The sequence below is a fragment of the Notolepis coatsorum genome (assembly GCF_963971535.1).
Source record: "Notolepis coatsorum genome assembly, chromosome: 6".
NCBI classification, from domain to species: Eukaryota; Metazoa; Chordata; class Actinopteri; order Aulopiformes; family Paralepididae; genus Notolepis; species Notolepis coatsorum.
Genome location: NC_140170.1, coordinates 148399345 through 148414844, shown reverse-complemented (window position 1 = coordinate 148414844; position 15500 = coordinate 148399345). Strand labels below are relative to the sequence as shown.

Sequence of the window (15500 nt, the reverse complement as noted above, 5' to 3'; positions counted from 1 at the left end):
AAAAACAAAATGTTTCCTTCATCGAGAGTATGTTTCTCCCTTCTTGGTTCCATCACTCACTGTCAAGTAGAGAAACCGTCTCCTGGAGTGCCCCTCCGAAGCCTCAAATCTATGAGCAGCAGGTCAGGACAAAGGCCCATGACATCATGAGGGACAGTACCCATGTCCTTCACCCCCAGTTCCAGATGCTCATTCTCGGGCACCATCTATGCCTCCCCGGGTGGTCTACCAACCGGCACAGAGCATCGTTCATTCTGGAAGGCATCCGTCCTGGTGAACAATGAACTGCAGGACATTGCTGTGCTCTTATCTGGAACTTGGCACATGAAATACTTACATGCCTATCTGCAGTGGTGGAGGAAGTGCACATTTCCTTTACTGTGATGGACTTGTAAGTCCTTTACTGTAAGTCTTTCATTAGAAATTATATTTAAACTATAGATAGCATTTTTATGTAGAGTAATACTTTTTTTTAAATGAATACATCCACAGAGCTTTTAGGAAGGTGTGGAATAAATTTGCTTTTCCCCCAAAAAATGTTATTGATTAACTAACCTCTTAAGCCCTAGCCATATTTTCAGATAATTCACCTAAACGTACCCAAGTAAATGGAATATTGCTCCACTTCTACAAGGACCATTTGCATGTTCTTGGTATCTAGGGACATCTATGGACCTCATGGAATGTATTCCCAGTGTCAGAAATATTGTCTGTTACTATGCTTGAGTAAATTGTAATGAACTCGGATGTATTTTTCTTTAAAATGTTTGACGGTGAATAACACTATGCTAACATTGACCAAAAGTGAAAAATGCAGCACCTTCTTGAGATCAAGTGTACAAAAAATCTAAGCAAATGAACAAGGGGCAGATGATTTACAGTTTTTTTGTAGATGCAGTACTGAAGTGTGCCATCCGGACTATTTGAAATATGAATATAGAATATAGAATAGCAGGCCTATAAATGACCGTATTATGGCCAAGTCATACATCTATCAAATCTCCTCTTTCCAATGGCAGAGTTAAGTCTGGATTTAGTACCACCAGGCGCCCATTACAGGGCAGCAAAGACTGTGAATGAAATCTACTGTTAGTACAGTTACTTTTGTATAATGTCCATACAGTAGCTCCACCATTTTTTACTGGATTGTGGTAACAGAAACAATATACGTTGTATTTTATGGCAATAACATTTAGGTTTATGCGATATAATCACGATTTTCACGTCAATATTTTTTTTTCACATCAAGCAGATTTGACTGAAAATTATTTTAATGCCCAACATAGACCCAAACAGCTCTTTTGCTTGTAATTATCTGTCAGCATATGTAATTTTCCTGTCTGTTTAAACATGTGCCCAACATCTAATTTCCTTCATGGATGAATAAAGTTGAATTTAATTGAATCCAGTAGTTGTTGGTGTATACGTGGGAAATATTGATTTTGTTTATGCCATCTAGGTGCAGGTAAACACCGGAAAACAAGGTGGAATCCTGAATGTGTTCAATGTCCCCAGTTTAAACACTGGTTTTATGACTTGACCTCTCAGATCAGACTGTATGGAACAGCATATGAAACGATATTTAAGCAGTTCTAAGATAATTCGGATAATTCGGAAAAAGGGTCCAACGTACAAAGAATGGCCCATTATGATTACAATTATTGCAGTGGTTAGCAAAGTTAACCACTACCTTTTAGGGATATTTTGTTGTGCTTGCAGGCAACACAGGCCTCCTGTAGAAAATAGCCCTAAAACGAGACCCGTTGTGGAGGTTGGGGCTGTCCATTGCAGTTTACTAGAGCACAAAATTGTTTACACAAGCACAAAATTGTTTACAAGAGCACAAAGTTCTTCACAGCCTCTTAATTTTGCTCTCAATATGCACCAGGTCAATGCATTTAACTTGAAATGTACAACATTTCGTTCCAGGGGAGCATGCCCCCAGACCACCCTAGGGTCAGAGGTCCACCTACTAGGGCTGCACGATTAATCGTAAAAAAAAAACGCGACCTTGATTCATAGACGTATGCGATCTCATTTCTAAATGATGACGATTCTGATGTATTTGCATTTGCATCAAAATGGAGATCAGTTGCATTAAAACACTCCTATTCCCCTATGCATTCACATCACGCTGCATTCACATGTTGACTTATTTGCTTCAGAACAATCCCAGTTTCTATATCAATCACACTTAACTTACATGATGTAAAGCAAAACACGCTATTAATTCAACATTCAATATATTTTCTTACTTTTGTGTTGACTTGTCGCCAGATTCCTGTTTTTGGGTTCCAGATAAGAGGTAGGAGCTGGACAACACAACGGTTCCATAGTCTGAAGTCTTATAGTCATACAGTCCAAAGTTTAACTGTACAAATGTATGCTGATGATTCCACATTGTACTATGCTACAAAAACTGTCAGTGAACTGGACAATGTTTTATCAGCTGAGTTAAATATGGTGTTTGATTGGATAAAACTGAATAAGTTGGTACTAAACATCTCAAAAACCAAATCAATTATCTTGGGTTCGAGTCATAAATTGTCATCGATACCAAAAAATTTTTTGAACGTGTCTGACGAACCCATAGAACAGGTAAATAAAGTTAAATTACTGGGCATAATAATTGATAGCCAGCTGTCATGGGCAGAACACATTGATACAATAGTGAAGAAGATGGGGAGTGGTATCTCCATGGTGAGGAAATGTCTTTCTTATGTCCCTACATATATTGTGGGACAGGTGGCGAAATCTTTAATTTTATGTGACCTAGATTATTGTGCACCAGTATGGTCCTCTGCATCCAAAGGTCAACTAAAGAAATTGCAAACTGCCCAGAACAGAGCTGCAAGGTTACTCTTACATTGTTCCATGAGAACAAACACTATGCACCGGCAACTCTCATGGTTAACGGTAGAGAATAGGCTGGTTTTCAACACAGTTACATTTTTCAGGAACTCTTTTCGTCTCAACCTGTTTTCTTATACAAACAAATTGTCAGATGCAGTCAGGTTCATTCTTATTTTACTAGGTCAGCTGATGATGGACAGATTATGATACCACGTCCAAAATCAAATGCTTTAAAGAGGACTGTTGTTTATATGCCATCAATCATTGGAATAACTGCCCACTGAACATAAGTAAATTGAATAGTAAAGTGTCTTTCAAATACCACCTGAGAATGCACTACTTAAATATGTGAGCAAAATATTCTGATGTTGATAATGATGTCTACAATGTTTTACTGTTTTTAGATTATCATTGTTAATTGTGATTGTCATATGTATCTCATGTTGTTATATTTTGTGTTTTCTGTTGTCTTTCTGTGTGGACCCCAAGACTAGCTCGCCACTTAAACAATAAACAATAAACAATATAAAAATGTCATGGAAAATGAGTGAATGAATTTTGTATTGTGTGTACCGGTAGCACGGCTTTTTTTTTTTAAACAGCGTGATTATCCAAAATGGCCGTACACTTCATAACATTCTGACGCTAGAGTCGGGACAAAGTGGTAATTTGCCGGAGTGCTTGTCAAATGACGCACGCTTGTCATGGCGCCCTGAGCACGGGCGTAAGAGAGGAAAAGAGACTCGAGTTATTTTGTGTTACAAGAGACTTTTAAGTTTAAGTCAAGCACTTTCATATATGTTATGTTCAAGTTTAAGTCAAGCACTTTGATATATGTTATGTTATCTGTTTAAGAAAGAGTGCAATAAATGTTTTTATTGAAAAAATAAGAATTGTGGGAGAGAATCGTGATCTCAATTCTTAGGGAGAAGAATCGTGATTCACATTTTAGCAATAATCGTGCAGCCCTACCACCCACCACTGAAATACTGCCTAAACCAAAGAGAGACCTTAAGTACCTAAACCAACGATGGACCATATCTACAGTAAACCAAAAAGGGAGGGTTGGGGGGGATAGTGGCTCAGGAGGTAGAGTGGTCGTCTGGTAACAGAAGGTTCCCGGTTCGATCCCGGCAGCATGTCGAAATGTCCTTGAGCCAGAAACTTTACCCCTAACTGCTCCCGATGAGCAGCACCTTGCATGGTTGCCTCCGCCGTCTGTGTGTGAATGTGTGAGCGAATGGGTGAATGTGAGGCATAAGTTGTAAAGCGCTTTGGATAAAAGTGCTATATAAATGCAGTCCATTTACCATTTACCAAAGACGGACCTACATTAAACCAAAGAGAGACCTTACCTAAACCAAAGACAGACCTTATCTAAACCAAAGACAGACCTTACTATAACAAAACCAGGCACTCACTTGACTGGCAAAACAACTCCCCTGATACTCACTAGAATTGCCTTGTAAACCACAGAATGTTACGAGGTGGGGTCGTTTACAATCCAATTTACGTCCATAAAATATTTATTCCACAAGGACTATTGGTTTCTACCCAAAAACCTGGAGTTGGAAAAATAATGAGGTCAGAAGGTATCTGGTTCTCTGCTGGTGGTCTGTGGGTCACATTAGCGGGAGCAGGCAGTGGAGCTTCCCCCAAGCTGATGAATTATTCTGGATAGCTACCAGCTTGGCAAGGTTCTTTTACTCAACATTTGCTCTATCTGGGGGCGAAAACATTAAGAAATTGACTTGCTGCGTTCTGGCTCTAGACAGATGAGGACCTCCAGTACGTCAAGGACATACGCAAATACTTTCAGTAGCTCATAAAACATTCAGACCGTGTCTCTGACTGTAGATTTTGAGGAAAAACAGCCAGTATAATACTACTGTGTCAGAATATTGGGACGATTACTACTGGATCTTTCATATTTAATGAACCAGAATGGCACAAACCATAGTTTGGAAAATCAGTAACTGAAATTTGAATGCGATGAATAAAAAATAAATGTACATGGTGAATAAATGTACATGGTGTTAGGGCTTACATGTCGTTTACAGATCAAATTATAATTTTGTATGTGTTTTTATGAGGGAACATATATATATATTGGTGATCCTCTTGGGAGGAATCAGTGTGGACTGTGGGGGTGAGCTTGGGAGAGCGTCTGTCAGTGTATAAGTGCATTTGTTGTCCTGTTTTTTATTTTGTTATGTATTGTATTGTATGTTTTGTATCCTATGTTAAGGACCCCCTCGAAAACGAGATAGCATATCTCAAGGGGTTTATCCTTCCAATAAATTTCAGAATTTCAAATGTTTCATGTTGGATATTCTCCATTACCTGTAAATGAAATTTCAACCATAACCAATGAGGACAAGATTCCTCTTTAACTGTTGCAACATAAAAAGAGGATTACTTTTTGAATAGCTTTTGCTTTATGCACTAGTCCACTTAGCGAGCCGACCACTCAGCACGGCCTCTGCGCTTCATGATTCTAATCATGCTTGATCTGCGCTCTAATCCTCTATTTGGAGGACAGCACCGCGTTTGACTCCCAAGGTCCGGGCCGAGGCCCCAGTATAAGCCGGGCTCTTTACTATGCAGAGCAGACATTGGCCTGGTGTGTTCACACACCCCATCAACATACATGGAGCCTCATAAGCCGGCCATTCCCAGCCATCTACCTACAGCACCCAGCGGAGCCTGGCACAGTGTAATGAGGTCCCAGGGGATGGCCCATGGAGAGCACCGCTGCCCTGAGCACAGTACACCCTGTTACACAGACACACATTACCCCTATCACTCTTATGGAGTAAGAGGCTTTGTACGAGACGTATTATGTGATAAATGATGGAGGTAGAGGTAGAATAATTATCTTGTGCGAGCCAATAGGAGGTTAGGGTGATTACACAGGAACACCTGGAGTCATTATTTTCTATGCACAAATTAGAGGAATTACAGTTCATAATGTTGTTGTTGCTGTTGGCGAGTGTCATCAAGCCATATTGAATCAACAGCTGTGATATTATACCAGTCTATGGAAATATTCCCATCTATGAGATACAGGTAGAGAGCACTGATGCACTGATTGCTTAGCTGCTATTATATTGTATGTTAGGGATTCTTAAACGTTCATCAGTCAAGAGCCCAGCTCCCTGGACCAGGGCGTATTAAAACATACAGAGCTTGTTAGGAAATTCCAGGATGTAGATCTAGGAACAGCTCAATGAGATTCAGCCTCATACATATGTGTTTTCTAAATGGACAGGCAAACCATCTGAATCCCAAGGTGGGTTGCACTCCTCTTAGCAATTTAAAAGGGTTGTATTTTGTGCCATGGTTCCAAATGTTCCGACATAGTTAATTTGAATGTTTTTTTACTAACTAATTTTAAATGATGAGGAGTGACGACCACCGTGGGATTCAAATGGTTTCCATTTCAAGCTAACATTTAAAACATCTATGACAAAACCCCATTCAACCTGTTTCCTGGATCCACTCCCTGGAATTTCCTAACACGTTCTATTGGTACTCTCTTGTCACGTGGTTAGATCCACAGAGCCTCTTGGGATCTTCTGACCCATAAATAACACTGCTGTATGTATCTCAGTGGATCCCAAACCTTTTCATCTCAACAACCCATAAATATATCTGCATTAGGCCCCGGGAACCCCTTGAGATTTTGTCCCAGGGACACCCGTCAGAGACACCCCCCCACCATATCTGAGAATATCTTTGTGGCTATATTTAGTCAAGATTTCCATGGCTGTCTATCCTAAAGGTGGGGGGATAACAATAGAGAGAATTGTTTAATTTGGCTAACTTCTACTGAATAGAATAATAATTAAATTAATGATTCCCTCTTTTTTTGCGGGGGGGGGGGGGGGCTGGAAAGTCCCTCAACACAACTACTGCTAGATGTCAAACTATTCAATTTTCTTTAAAGTATTATTTCTACCCTCACAGAAAAAAAGGACAGATCACATGTAATTATTTATCACATGTGTTTCTAATGTGTTTTGAACAGTGTGTTCCAAAACATATTGGAAATGCATGTAACGTTTCACGTGTGAAATTCACATGGCTTTTCTGTAAGGATACACTGTCAAGCCCCAAAAGTAAACACACGCTACATCATATTACCACAGACTGACAAAATAAAGTGCATCAGACTACTAGCTTGTTCAATCACCGTCCAGTGTGTGTGTGTGTGTGTGTGTGTGTGTGTGCGTGTGTGCGTGTCCTATTTGTCCCCTGCCTGTCAACTGTGTCCTGCCTCGTCCTCTGTGCCCTTCGCCTCCACGTCCCCAGAGTCCCCTTGTAACCTTGCCCATGCAACCACGCACACAATACCCTTCACACCAACACAAAGCCAAAGACACTGTGATCTCCTGCGCCATTCTTCACATTTGTCACTTTTATATCCGAGGTCTTTGCCTGCTTTACCTCTATATGCATGAGATATCTCCAATTGAGGCCACAATTGAAATGGAAATGATCTTCCTATATTCCACTGACTTTAATTCGGGGCCATAACTTCTTGCTCTTTGTGGCAGGGCAGTCATGTTTGTTGTACCCCAGAATGGTTATGATGCTCTATTCACTGAGGATTTTTAAAGATATATATTAGATTCACTTGTGGATATTCTCATTGGAGGTACAAGGCACAAAGGAACTATAAATATGAGCAGCTGCTCATGGGTTAAACAATGAGATTGTAAAAGCAGCTTCCAAGCTAAACGCGACGCACACGTGGGTGGAATGTCTGACATAAATATCATCTTATTGGTAGCAATTTTCATTTGAGCACAAGGCATTAAACATTAAAAGATACAACTTGCTAAACCCATTTGGGGTGCAATAACATTGCATATCGCTCTCTTGTTTCATTAAATGAAAGATGAAGCGTGAATGAAAAAAAACTCTCATAAATACCCTCCGGGCAAGAAAGGAAAAGCATTTTAGAGTAGGAGATGTGTAACAATAACAAACTGGGAAACGCTGTTGCCTGGACATAACAGTAATCAGAAATGTTTTTTTTTTATATATATATATCTGAGTGATGACTTGGAAACACCACATGACATCTCCAAAAGATATGACAAAGCTTGAAGCTTGTAAACCCCACTGCTAGCAGCAAATAACAATGTTTCTAAAACAGTATGCCCCACGATCTAAGAAAACAGCCCTCCGTTTCTTCAATGTCATCCCTTTCGGTCATGTGGCGCGGCGAGAGAAGAAAAAGAGACTGGCGCCATAGCCTCGAGCAAGGAGGTGTTCACTGGGACCTTGCCGCTCGCCGGCGTCGGAGACCGGCGCCTCCTATCCCCCTCCCACTGGAGGAGGAACCCCCTGAACATGTGAGATAACATTGACCTCATTGCAGGTTTGTCCTTCGGTATTAACTTTGCAGATTAATTGTCCGTGCAGCGTGAGTGGCCATTGATCATGTCCACCCGGTGGTCCTGATGATGCAGTGGCCTGTTAAATAAGATATGAACATGACTTCCTGGTGATCAGGAGCTCTTATCTTTACATCTCAATACCCCCACTACACATACACACACACACATACATACTACACACACATACACACACATACATACTACACACACATACACACACACATACATACTACACACACATACATACTACACACACACACACACACACACACACACACACACACACACACACACACACATACACAGAAACACATACGCACAACTCCATCCCCCCACTCAGGGCCGTGTGGAAGAAATAATTCCCAGCATTCCACTATCTTTCCTCTGGGTCGATCACAGGTATAATAGAAAAGATAAATATGCACGTTGCGAGAGACGCAGGCTAGGGGATGGTGGAGAGATAAATGAATATTTCATGTAGCCCAACATATTTCCAGAACACACAGGGCATGGCTGCGCCTGTCATCGGCAGTAAACATGAAAGAGGAGGGCGGCTCAGGTATAGCGCCGCTGCAGAGCAGCGCTGTCTCGCTCCAGCCCGCAGCAAGGGGGAGCAGCGTGGGTCGTCACTGTAATTGCTTGTACCGCTGACGCCTGAGCAGAGGCTCAATTAGGCCCGGGTGCCACTTGCTCGGCTGCACACCTTCTCTCACCTTGTCTGCCATGGGCTCTGTGCGATATACCAAAGTCTGCAGTCTCGCCGGGTAATAATAATAACACCAGTGGGGTATTTTAAGCAGTGTTTCACATAAACAGGGTCTGGAGTTTGCAGCGCACGCTGAGGGTCAGTGTAATTGTTTAGTCAGTGGAGCTCGGTTCAGCTCCGTTATGCATCACTACCTACAGTATGCTCTCGCTGAAGGGATGAGTGGGTGTCATAAACGTGGCAATTAGACTCATTCTTGTCACCCTGTTTGTTAACCTGCTCTGTCTATTGTCCAAACAATGATCTGGACTCCGTCAGATGCTACACCTAGCGTTAATAACCCAACAGCGTGGTTATTAAAATGCCTCTAGTGGAAAGTGTACTGTACACACAGTGTAAATACAACGAGAAGGATTTGAATTGGTATTTCCAGTCTCCCTTTGTTGTGTGAAAACTGTCGTAGCCCTGCCCTACCTAGGATGAATGTTGACAATCTGTATTGGGATTTAAAATCCATGTGTAATGGGCCTAATAGAGAAGGGTTTCGTAGGGTCGGTTTGAAATCAGAGTCAAAGTTCACAGGCTGAGCAAGAATGAGTGCCCCCTTATCATTTTGCTTCCTCCTTGTATCCCTTATGTTCTCTCTCTCTCTCTCTCTCTCTCTCTCTCTCTCTCTCTCTCTCTCTCTCTCTCTCTCTCTCTCTCTCTCTCTCTCTCTCTCTCTCTCTCTCTGAACATAGTTGTAGATGCCCACGTCGGTCAAAACAAAACACATGTGGACAAATACACAAGGGAGAAAACAACTATGCCCTTGTGTATGTCGATCACATCTCCAAAACCCATTCTGCCTCAGATGGCATTGCTAGTGTGAACTAGCACAGAAATGGGAATAAAAAAACAACAACTATGTAAAGGCCATGGACACAGGTGTGGGTTTGCATGACTGACTGTGTTTGGTTGCGTGTGGGCAAAGAGAGAAAGAGAGAGAACGCCTCAGCGAGGTACACGGTAGGTTCGGGTTTGATCTCAACAGGTACGACCAATGTTCCTTGATGTAATATTAGCACACTGTAGGGTCGTGCACTTTCCTAGTTGATTCACACGGTCAATTGACCGCGCTTTTTGACGCCGACCACTAAATTATGATGAATGTGACCCATCACAAAGGGTGCTCCTCTAGTCTGTTTCCTCTCGCATTCTCTCACCTAAATCGTTAAAAGGGGGAAAGGGCCCATGAAATGCGTTGGGTCGGAGCTGCATGTTAAGTGGCGGGAAGCTGGCCGACGTGGACCTGCCGGGGAGGGAGATGCAGGAGACTTGTCCCAATTACTGGCTCTCATTCAACTTGTTTGGTGAGAAGCATTCGACCTACTTCTGGACACAAAGCACCACTGCCCTGAATACTGAAGAGGCTTTGGGACCATGTAGTGATGACAAGTGATTAGAGAAGCTCTGTCTGTGGCCTAGAAATTAGATTGAGGTGCTCCGGTTTACCTGATCTTTAGCGCGATAACGTGATAAGACACAGTATAGTGCGCAACATCACTGAACCGTGTTGAGATCAGAAGGGGTCAAGATAAAGTCTTCATGTATTTCTGTATGACAACTAATAAAGAAACTTGAACTTGTCTCATGTGAACTTGTCTCATGTGCTTGTTGCACAAGAGAAGAGGGGGAATTGGAGCCAAATGTTCAGTTCTGAACCAACATGTGCATATTATCAAAAAGAAGAGCAATTGTGCAACACTTGGCTGCTTACAGATGTACCCCCAGTCCCCCACAGACACAGCATCTACCATGAGACCGAACAGCAACAACACAACACTGAAGGGAGGGAATAACACTTTTCATGTTGGAGTATTTCCGTACACTCTGCTTGGCCACATTTGCATACTTTGTAATTATTCACATTGGGGGAAATCATGCCACCAAACACTGTGAGATCCAGCGGTTACCTTAAATTATGCATACAATACAGGAAGCACACAATGCAACTGTGATGCACATAGCCATCTCCCCACAAGGCGGTAACAGTAACAACATCCTGCTGCAGTTAAAGCGGGATCTAGTTAATGGGACACTCATTAAAGTCTAATCAATCACCCTAATTTTATGTGATGTGCCCAATGCCACGCGTGCATTACACGGAGATCAATCCCCTTGATTTGGTGAGACACAGTGGAGAATCGAAAGTGGAGAAAGAAATAGATTATTCCTGGTCTGACTCTGAACTAGAGTGACTTCACAGCCACGCAGCCTCCGCAGCCTCTCGAAGCACAACTACAGAATAAGTGTCTCCTACGGGTGATGCGCAGCATCATTCATTCATTCATTCATTCATTCATTCATTCATCCCACGAAGGAGATCAAAAACGGCATTTAAAGGCATTCCTCGACCCCGGCGTTGTGACTCATATTATGCCACAGCAACTCACTTAAAAAAACTTGAATTTTCTGAGATTATGACATTTATGGGTTCTGCATAATCTATATTTTCTTCTCTTTACTGAGTTAAATTAGGATTTATTTATTTTTGAATGCATTTTTGAATTGCCTCAGAATGAGGCAAGGCTATTCCAGACTGGTGAGGCATGGCTCCGTTTTCACATTCTGCAGGTTATGATGTGCAGCTGCCAGCCAGCCAAGCTCAAACCCTGCATGATCAGTGATTATTCCGTTATGGGTAAAAGTGTTTATCAACACTGATGATCAACGGTGACACGTACGTCACACGAACATAAAGCGCATCTCAAAAGCCTGAGCAGGTGTGTGCGTTATTAACCTGCCCCCCCCCCCCCCACACACACACGCACACACACACGCGCACTCACACCTACAGTATAAGTCATCCACACGTTGCCAACTTGAAGCAAGTGCCGCGCAACAGAATCCAATAGAAAATCACATGCAAAACCATCCAACTAGACTTGAAGAAAATACACGAAATAAAAATGATAAACTCACCTTTAACAGCAACTCCTGTCGTCGCCACCGTTTACAAAAGTTGAATTTGCTGCACCGCTGAGAGAGAGAGAGAGAGAGAGAGAGAGAGAGAGAGAGAGAGAGAGAGAGAGAGAGAGAGAGAGAGAGAGAGAGAGAGAGAGAGAGAGAGAGAGAAGAGAGAGAGAGAGAGAGAGAGAGAGAGAGAGAGAGAGAGAGAGGAGAGAGAGAGAGAGAGGCTTCCCTGCTTCATGCGCAATTGGTCGGACTAAACTAGAATGCCACCCCTTTGGATGCTATTGCTCCCCCCTGTAAAAAAAAAAGTAATAGGGTTTCTCCCTCCACAAAGAAAAAGGGGACCTTCAGAGAAAAGCGACCCTATCGCAGTCAATAGGTTTTAGAAATCCATGGCAACCGAGAAAGAAAAAAAAGCCCACACAACTTCCAACGTTGTGACCGGGTTAAAACACCCTTAGCGACAGCAACATTATTCCAGCGCGCAATGGACAGGTTTGGGGAAGAGGGGAGGAGAGGAGGTGGCTGTAGACTCCGGGATGCTATTGGAATACATAGGGGGGGGGGCAAAGGGATGAATGAAAATGGAATTGTATTTGTGAATATATTTAACATATATAAATTAAATAAGCTCTTATAGAAAAACATAAATAGCCTATACTGAGCTATTAGGGGGCATACACTTAAAGGGATGCGCCAACATTATGGGAAATTAGCTTAATTACCTTATTCTCCAGAGTCAAACTGGCTTAGCACATGCATGAATGGAAGGGGATACGGACCACTAGCCTACAGTAGCTTGAAACTTCAGGAGAGGTGTTTTCCATTTTTCCGTATCCGCTTCCATTCACTATGCTAAGCTATAGGCTAGCTTGCACACTAATACAAAAAGCTGGTAAATAAATGTCCACAAGCTTACCGGTTCGCTCGGACCGTCCAGAATTCTACGGACTACGGTAAGTATAGGTGATTTGATTTCAACGTGCACATTTCAATGGCTTGTAAGTAACAGTAAATACAGTACATTTAGATCAAATAAACGATGTAGTGACTTTCAAAGAGGTGAATTACCTATACCAAGCAACTTACATAGGCCTACTGTTTCAACTTGAATGGCAGTGAATGACGTTTAAAAATGTAGGCTGCGATCTATTAAACACTGTTTTTTTTCTCTGCTAATGGCGAGATGTCAAAATCAGACCTATAGGCTATGGTCCTTGAACCCAACTAAAACAAGAAAATACACACTGAGTAGGTCAAGTAACAAAACAACAATAACAAAAACAACAAAAAACACCTTAAATGTGACCATAAGGCTTGTCAACGTGTCGGCAAGTCCCATTGGGGATGTGTTATTTCAGCAGACATCCGTATAGCAGCAGTGAAGCCTATGAGGTGGGGGGAGGTCAGGTTGGAATGAAATTAGTTTCCAACCCCGACCCCGCCGCTGGGGCGCCAATTTGGAATTCAGGAGACACCTGTCAAGTGTGTTCTGCCCGGCACCCAGTGATGAGTTGCACTGTTGGTGCAGTATCTCACCCCAGCATCTGAAACCTGTCCCATTTTTCTTCCTTGACCCCATAATAATGATCATGGTGTGAAGTCCATCAAAAGATAGCTAGGGCTTTGTTGGAAATATTGATTTATTTCCACTTCTAAAAGGTTGGGCGGGGGTTTTCACATTAGCTCATAATGGCAACTCCCTTGCGTTGAAATGCGTGTTTTTAAATGCTACAGTATATACATTCCACAGGCTCTCTCTCTCCAGCACTCTCTGTTGTAAACTAACGTGGTAACTATCCCTGCTGTCTGACATAATTGCCCAGACCTAAAGCCCACAATGTCTCCCCAGCCTAGGAACGATACCCCTTTTTGGCTGAACAGTTTGGTAGACAACCTGGGTTTGAATCTGTTGGTCATACTGACCCCTGGTTTCCCCACGAGGGGGGGGATCAGAGGCGGGGTGGGTGTAGTTACACAGTAGCCCTTCATTGTGAGCTCAAATATCTCGCCTGACAGGGATAGATTCCCCTTTGTCTAGCCGGCACTGTAGAAGTTTGGTTTCCCAGCATGGAGGAGGAGGCCCAAAAGAATAGAAAAAGAACAGATTGACTCAAATCCAAATAATCGAATTTGGGGCATCCCGCACCACACTGACTGGATTACATAAAGCCTTTGAATGAGCAGTAAGTGTAACAGGATCTTTTCATTGGCCACTCCATCGAACAGCAAGTGCTCCATCAAATCAAATCATATATCTTGGAAGCTCAAGAGCAGCTGCCTCCCTTTTTTGTTTAGTTTTTTGTTTATCTCTATTAACCCCTGTGGGTTCGCTGAGAATGTACACTCTTTTTCATCGACGCAAACCACACATTCCCGGTACAAACTCATGACGGTCCCCACCGGAGCGGTTTGGGGGTTAAGCACCTTGCTCAAGGGCACTTCATCAGTGGATGGAAGGAAGAGTCACTTCACCCCCCCCCCCCCCCCCCCCCCCCCCCACCGAGGCGGGTTCTGAGGGTTGAACCGGTAACCTTCTGCTTACAAGCCTCGCTGCTCCTCTAACGCTCAGCCTGCTGCTGCCCCACTGCTGAGCAGGGAAGCCGTGTCATTTAAACACCATGTGTGAACACTTAGGGCCCCCACTGCGCCTCTGTGGTCCCTAGATATACAATAAAAATGGCTATTTTGTTGTAATAAAATATTCCTGATTTTACAGGTGCAGCTGTTGTAGAAATCCTACGTTTTACTGCAATACTGCTGCACTGTGTCTTCCCCATTTGAAAGACACTTATCAGCCATCAGATGGCACTATTGCAACCCGTCTTTTGGGAGACATGTAACATGGGTTACAATAATAAAGGGGCATGTCACAGGTTTTTAACCTGAATCCAATCATTCTGGCTTGAGCAGGCCTCGAGACACACAACACATTGGTAAGTGTTATGTACGATTATCACATATCCTGCTCATAACATAACATCCATCTCGAAAGTCATGGAAAAAATTGTATACGAACAGGTCGAAAAATACCTTGCGGAAAAAAAATCTAATCTACGAATTCCAATCTGACTTCAGAACATCCCACTCCACTGACACATGCCTTCTCTATTTAAACGACCACATCAAACAAGAGGTGGACGCGGGCAAATACTGCGGCATGGTCATGCTGGACCTACAAAAGGCCTTCGACACTGTCAATCACACCATTCTGATTGACAAGCTAAAAGCAATTGGTTTTGATAGTCTATCAGTGAGCTGGATGCAATCCTACCTGGAGGGGAGAGAGAAGATGGTGGAGGTAAACGGTACCCTATCCCCCCTCCTCCCAGTGAGCTGTGGTGTTCCACAAGGAAGCATACTAGGTCCGCTACTGTTCCTAATTTATGCAAATGACATGTCGTCAGCTTGTGACTGCAACTTGTTCCTGTTTGCGGACGACTCAGCCCTGCTGGTCTCTGACAAGAACAAGTTACAGGTTGAAAAAACCCTCAGCTCAGAACTAGGCAAAATCTGCATATGGCTCGCTGATAACAAACTATCATTACACATGGGCAAAACAGAGTCCATTCTCTTCG

The 15500-nt window shown here is 42.8% G+C and overlaps 1 protein-coding gene across 3 annotated transcripts in view; it reads right to left on the bottom strand.

The window, feature by feature from the left end:
- chl1b (cell adhesion molecule L1-like b) overlaps nt 1-12001 on the bottom strand; it is a 154981-nt gene extending 142980 nt beyond the window's left edge. For 2 of the 3 annotated variants that reach the window (XM_084316863.1, XM_084316865.1), the window contains exon 1: nt 11932-12001. The gene's annotated coding sequence lies outside the window, so the exon portion shown is untranslated. The remainder of the gene's footprint in view (nt 1-11931) is intronic. The other variant, XM_084316864.1, reaches the window with a different exon arrangement.
- Between the last annotated feature and the right edge of the window lie 3499 nt (nt 12002-15500).